The 5,638-nt window shown below is 41.9% G+C and overlaps 1 long non-coding RNA gene across 1 annotated transcript; it reads right to left on the minus strand.

The window, feature by feature from the left end:
• Positions 1 to 4,865: 4,865 nt before the first annotated feature.
• Positions 4,866 to 5,246, minus strand: LOC113017463 (uncharacterized). The gene is made up of 3 exons (XR_003271486.1): positions 5,182 to 5,246; positions 5,079 to 5,105; positions 4,866 to 4,966 (listed from the first exon to the last, which is right to left on the minus strand). It is a non-coding gene; the product is annotated as an uncharacterized LOC113017463 (long non-coding RNA).
• Positions 5,247 to 5,638: the final 392 nt, after the last annotated feature.

Genomic DNA, 5,638 nt, shown 5'->3' on the forward strand with positions numbered 1-5,638 from the left:
TCCAACAGAGACAGATTCCTCCGCATGCGTGATGACATCCTTTCACCTCTTCACTGTTTTTTGTTTTGGGATATAAACAACCAGACGGTATGTCAGCAAATTTGTTCTGAGTTTTAAATAATCTGGGGTCTTGGCTTTATAGTCTATTAAAATATACCCATATGTTGTGGGTGTGGCATCATTAAACGCTTCCCTAAAATATTTAGTATTACCAGGAAACATTTGTCTACCTAAAAGCATGATTTGATATTTATCTCTAGGATTGTTAAACAATATTAGGTAGTTAGTGTTCAAGGAAATAGTTCTTCTGGATTTTCCTTGAATAAACAAATTCTGAACCAGATATATACAACTCAAATTCCTATGATGCACATACTTTGTGAACACATTTTGTACTTCTAAATTGTTGGCGGCATCGTTCATTACATCGTCTATAATTAACAAATTATTCTTGTCTGTAGGCAGAAGGGTGTCATCAGCCAGAGATTCGGGTATACCGTTAACGGTATAAGTTTATGTCTCTTATCTTATTTTAAGAAGCTGGTCATAGAGTGGCTGCCAGCATGAGCATATATACACAATGTTATCAATGCTGTGTGAAATAATCCTGGAAGCATTTTCAATGACTTTTTTTTTTTTTGTCAAAAATAAGTCTTGCCGCAGTTACTGGGACCGCTGACCATCATGCTGAACAGGTGCTGCAACCTGGCATCAAACCCATGATCTAATTTAAAATCCATAAGGTTGTGTAGTATAGTCTGGGAGCACACGGCGCTTGTTGTAGACAACTTTAAGCTTCTTCACAACGGTTTCATTCTTCAAATGAAGCTTCTTTTTATCGCGTTTGATATTATCAGACACAGCCACTAGGCGTGCGTCTGATTGGCTACAACTTGTGAACTAAACCTTAAGGATTTGTGGGTGACAACTTTGGAGTTTAGTGCGTTCAGTGTTACACCTTTACAGTTGACCTGGGTCTTGCCCAGCGATGTGTGATACGCGTAGCATTTTGGCCCACCGGAAACAAATTCTATTGTGTGATCCTCCACACCTCCCTTTCCAGAGTCTAATTCGCTGGTGAGATCCCCCCAGTCATTCAGTCACCAGGGCGTGCTGTGAAAATGACGCTGTCTGTATCACAATACAGCACACGCTGCTGCAAGTTATCTAACAAATCATACAGCATGAGTCTGGCGTGTCTTGAAGTCTTCATGGCCCCCACAAGGACATTAATGTTCTTCACGCGGGATGCTCTACCATCAGCGTGGCGCCACTTCACCATGGCGACGTCGTCAGAGATTAAACAAAACTGCGGCACGTCGTAATGGTCGCTGAACATTAGCTGAACTTGTTGCCGTTTGTCAAGTGTTTTCACATGTTCTGGATACTCTGAGGCCTCCTGTTTAAGTTTTAGAAAAGCTTTCACATAGTCTTTAAACATTGTGTCAGTCTTGTTGGGGAAGTGCCACACCTCATCAATAGAAACATTCCAGTATCCTTTCTCAACAGCTTTTTCAAGCTCAAATGAGACCCACTGTTCCCGCATGCTGTGTGCTGGTTCTGGTCTTCAGCGCACATGCTGCAGAGCGGAAACATCAGTTTACCATGGCACCTGTAGGGAAGGACTGTGTGAAAAAGACCTCTTGGAGGCAGGACTGCATTTAACAAAACCGAAATAATTTTCTAGTCTGTCAAAGTTGGTGTAAATGATTTGAGGGTGTCCCTACAGGATAATCTTTTTTAGATTGCACTGTGGGATAGCTTCACTTTCGGGTAACATTTAACACAGCCGTGGTGAAAATATCCTGCAAATTCATAAGCCCTGTTACTTGTGGGGTCAAAGCAGTCCACAAAAATATGGCCCAACCCTCTGTTCGCCTCCTTTGAGAGCATGTTTTATCACTGTGTTGGTAGTGTGGGACAGCCATTCAATAGAGACGTTTGAAAACGTCTTATTCTGCTCAACGTATGCACCATCATACGTGAGAGCGAGCGTGTCTCTAGGCAGAAACAGTGTTTTATACACACACCCATACTGAACGCAGCCAGGGTGGTATACATGAATGGATCAACTTGTGTACAACCCAGTAGAGTGTCACAATATCTGGTGCATGCTTTACGCAGGACATCAACATCGTTAACACAGTAGCGTCTGACTTCAGCCTGAAAATCAAAGGGGTTCTGTGAGGCGGTCTGATACCATTCCATGAAACTCGCCTTACCACTTTCAGACATGCGCTCATAGCCATAGAAGGATGGGGCTGGGTACGGACCAACACAATACTCATTATCCCTCGTGTTGAATCTGTGTGGGAAATGGCCCTTCTGCAGGTCATGAAAACTTAAAGCAGAGGGTATTTTGGCAAGTCCCATGGGCAAAAAGCTGAACGAATCAATCCACCGCTGGTCATAGTCCCTGTCATGCATCAGAATCACACGGCTCCCTCTCATTGTGACGGTAGGTGTTATGCCCTGCATGACAAAGTACTCCAGAAGTATGTAGTTATCAAAGCCAGATGCATTATAGGCTATGAATGTGTACCCACGAAACCTCGGACGTCTGTAATGCTGCACAAACGCTTCCACAAATTTTAATGTATTATATGTGAACTTGTTACCCTTCAGATCAGACACACACACACACACACACACACACAAAGTTGGCCCCATGTCTGCCGTTGTGATACCGTGTCTCAAAATCATATAAAATATATTCATCACAAGGGTTCCGTTTTTCAACAGGCTGTATGAAACACTGATGCTCAGAGTCCCTGGCTAATTTAGGCTCGTGTCAGTGCTCACATTTAGGCTGGACACATCTGTGTGGTGATTTCTTTGATTCTTTATATGTGACACCACAACTCATGCAATACTTCATATTGTCACATGGGACCATGTTGTGTTTTATTTCTGGTAATTTGTGTTGTCGGTAACAGTGTTGTGATTTGCAGATGTGGTTACAGTCACTGCATTTCACGGTGGGACCACTGTGGTGATGACAGAGTGTGAAACATATGTTGCATCTATATTTACAGCTGTGATAGAGCGGTGCTTCCTATGTGTTGTAACAGTAATTACAAACATAGCATGCCCCGAGAAAACCTGATGGCTTTTCAATCAGGTGATAATGTTCATTGTGCAGGTACAATCATTACAGTGTTTGGATTTGGCTCATCATGTGTGAAAAACCTATGCAGACATTTACACCCTGCTGCGTGATAATAGATTACTTCCTTAATGTTTAGGTGTTTCTCAAATTTGCCGGCATCAGAGAATGACACTGGCTGTAGTGCATAGACCTACTTGAGCATTTAACTGTTTAGCAGTAGCAAGTTTTTCATGCTCAGGGGATGTTGAATTTAATGAATGTGCTATGCAAAGGGAGAAGCACAAATTGTGTGTGTTGTTTGGTGTGTACAAATGTTTACCCTTCTTTGAGAGAATCTCATCATAAGAGATGTTTGCCAGTTTTAAGCGAGCACCATCGCTACTGTTTTGAGCAACCGTGACAATAAACTCTAATTCAACATGACCGATAGATTCGTCATTACTTTGCATAACTTGAGCTATTTGGTTGAGAAACAGGTCAAGGTCATACTGATCATCAGGATTTAAAAACAGCTTGAACATCAGAAGCCAATGAGGGCCCTCGCAGGACCACATTCAGAACACAGCCCTGCTGAGATCCATCCACAGCTCTATCACATTGGCGAAGCAGTTTCTAACTCTTTCTGGCAGTTGTTCAGGATCATCAAGACTTATGTCCCTTAAATCAAGGTGCTCACGCAAGTCTCGGGCGTTGAAATTAGGTATCTCTCTAATGCTAAGTTGACTGACTGCCAGACCCAAACTGAACAATGGGCTCGACTACTGCAGCACATGTTTGTGAATGGTTAACACTTAAGGAATTTCCATTGTTTGAGGGGTTGTGTGGTGATGCGTCAGCAGCAGCTGCAGCAGCACCCAGATACGCATGTACGCTAGGTGCACACCCCCGATCAGGTGTGACAGAAGCCTCAGTAATAAGACAGTCAGTGGTAGCCTGAGTAACAACAGTCCCTGCAGAAGCCGTGGCAACAGGCAAATCCGGATGTGAATCGGTTGCATGATCAGCAGCATCAATATAAACAGCATCAGGTTCAGAATGAGTTGGGCAAGGACGTGCATTAGACACAAGACTGCCTGCTACAGTGACACTACTAAGTCTTGCATGCAAACTTTTGAATTGTTTATTATTTGCGCAGCCCACTAGTTAAAAGCCTCAAAGTCAAACCATTTAGCCGAGTGGAGGTACCAAAATTGTGTTTGAATAATTTACGGAGTGGGTCCATGGTGTGGATTTTAAAAGTCAGCGATTTAAAAAACTGCTACTAATGAGATCTAATAAACCCCAGGTATTGTGTATTGCCTGGGTGATACCAGTTAGACCACCTGCAATTTCTTGCAAGTCCCCCTGTGCTGCTTCTTGTTGTTGGTTGAGTTTAGCTGCCATTTCTTGCAGGTTCCTCTGTACTGCTTGTTGATTTTGGCGAGCATCGATCAAAGATAGTATATCGTTTTTGAAGCAGAATGACTCTGTTCTGAAGTAGAGGTGCTTGTAGCATTTAAGTATGCGTCATATGCCTGTGATATTTGAGAGTCTGTTATGCAGCCTTCTTCAAAACCTATGTCTGAATCACTGTTGTTTCTGAGACATTCTGGCATGATGGGTATGTCAACTATATTGAAATCTGATAGACTGTACTCAAAAACATCGCTGAAATCACAAGGCAGGCACTCACTCTGGGGTATGTATGGGCTGGTGATGGAGAATGGCTCTGAGTCTCCTCTGTTGCACAAAGCTTGTGGTTTTTCTTGTTGTTGTTGTTGTTGTTGTTGTTGTTCTGGGAGTTGAATATCACGTAAATATTCCAAAAGCATCAAGGGGTCTTCATGGTCCACCTCATGGGAAGGGGTTGTGTGATTGCTGTGGAGATAGACGTGTGTTAAAAACATTATAAATACACACACACACACACACACACACACACACAAAACCGGATATGCTTGGGTCTTGATTTATTTATGACTATACTCACCCACTCGCACTGTATTCTGTCTCAGGCCTGGTGTATTAGAGCATTTGTAATTATTTAAACTTTTTTCCTTTAAATTGGTTGACACTGAGACTTGTATACATACCTAACGTAAGGTTTGGTCTTATCGCCCCCGCTTCTGTAGGTTTTTCTGGACAGCTTATTGACCCTATGCCCGGGGGAAAAGCACAGTTAATACACGGTTTAAACAAAACATACTTATATTTAAAATGTGTGCAACACTGTGTTTTTTTAGAGGTGTAGTTTGACCTGCCTGTGATCCTGTAGAATGAGACAGAAACATACATTTCAAATGTTACTATATGAGAAACAGGTAAGATTGTTTCTAAAACAATGAGACATCATAGAAAAAAAACTGGTTTGCGTGAGCGTGTGACTATTTAAAAAAAAAAAAAAAAAAAGGAAGAAGAAACACCAACCTTGTGTGAGACGTATGCTGTCCCATTGTGACGAGCTCCTAAAAATCAGGCTTTTGTTTTAGAAAAGAAAACAGATAGCATATCATAGGATATTCAATGATATAAATTAAAAAATATAACAGT

Source organism: Astatotilapia calliptera, unplaced genomic scaffold (assembly GCF_900246225.1).
Source record: "Astatotilapia calliptera unplaced genomic scaffold, fAstCal1.2 U_scaffold_13, whole genome shotgun sequence".
Classification (NCBI taxonomy): Eukaryota; Metazoa; Chordata; class Actinopteri; order Cichliformes; family Cichlidae; genus Astatotilapia; species Astatotilapia calliptera.